At 44.3% G+C, this 1032-nt stretch overlaps 1 non-coding gene across 1 annotated transcript; it reads left to right on the top strand.

Annotated features, from left to right (window-relative positions):
- Nucleotides 1-380: 380 nt before the first annotated feature.
- Trnae-cuc (transfer RNA glutamic acid (anticodon CUC)) lies at nt 381-452 on the top strand. The gene has a single exon. It is a non-coding gene; the product is annotated as a tRNA-Glu (tRNA).
- Nucleotides 453-1032: the final 580 nt, after the last annotated feature.

The following is a 1032-nucleotide window of genomic DNA, read 5'->3' as shown; positions in this document are numbered from 1 at the left end:
AGTTTTTGGGATATTGAACAATACTAAGTTTGCTTCTTCCCCAATCATAAATTTTAAAGAGATCAGAAGTGAGGTATTCTTTGGCCTTCCTATATGAACTGTTCTGTTCTTTCGTGAACTGTGTGAACTTTCTTGTTATTATTCCTCTTTATCACCTCCCCATCCTCCTCCTTCTTGTCATCCTTTTCCTCCTTTGGTTTATGTTCCTTTTGTTCTTATTAAAATCTTTCTCCTCCTTTTCTTTTTCTTCTCTGTTCTTCGTGGTGTTCCTCCTGCTCTTAATCTTCATCGTCCGTCTCTTTTTCCTCCTTTTCTTTCTCCTTCTCCGTCTCCTTCTTTTCCTCCTGGTTTTGCTGTCCTCCTCCTCTCTAAATTTCAGCTCCCGTGTGGTCTAGTGGCTAGGATACGCGGCTCTCACCCGCGAGGCCCGGGTTCGATTCCCGGCACGGGAAGATATTTTGAACCAGTTCCCCAGTGTATCTAGGAGGAACCTCAAGATCTGTTGCTGTATGGACTTCCTTATTTCGCAACTGTTTATATTCTTATTAATGTTTTTCTGATTATTATTACCATCCTCCTTCTTCTTATTCTTAGTTTTGTTCGTCTTATCCTTCCTGTCCTACCTTCTTCACCTTCTCCATTCTTCCTCACACCACTACTCCTCTTCCTCCTCCTCTTCCTCCCTCCTCCTCCTCTTCCACCCCCACCTTCTCTTCCTATCCTCTTCCTACCAGCAATTCTCGTCCAATTCCTTCTCCCCACTTCCTCTTCTTATCATACTCATCCTTCTATTCCTTCTTCTCTTCCTCCCTCCTCCTCCTCCTCCTCCGCTTCCGCATTACAGGTGTGTGGAAGGTTCCGGTGATTAGACAAAAGGTGGATGCTCATTAGGCTAACGTGTGAACATTGGGCTATGCTATTCTCTCTCTCTCTCTCTCTCTCTCTCTCTCTCTCTCTCTCTCTCTCTCTCTCTCTCTCTCTCTCTCTCTGACGTGTATGTGTTTGTGTGTTGTTCTGACGCATTAACTTGTA

This window comes from Scylla paramamosain, chromosome 42 (assembly GCF_035594125.1).
Source record: "Scylla paramamosain isolate STU-SP2022 chromosome 42, ASM3559412v1, whole genome shotgun sequence".
Classification (NCBI taxonomy): domain Eukaryota; kingdom Metazoa; phylum Arthropoda; class Malacostraca; order Decapoda; family Portunidae; genus Scylla; species Scylla paramamosain.
Note: the sequence above shows the minus strand (reverse complement) of the source record. Positions and strands in the feature narration are given on the sequence as shown.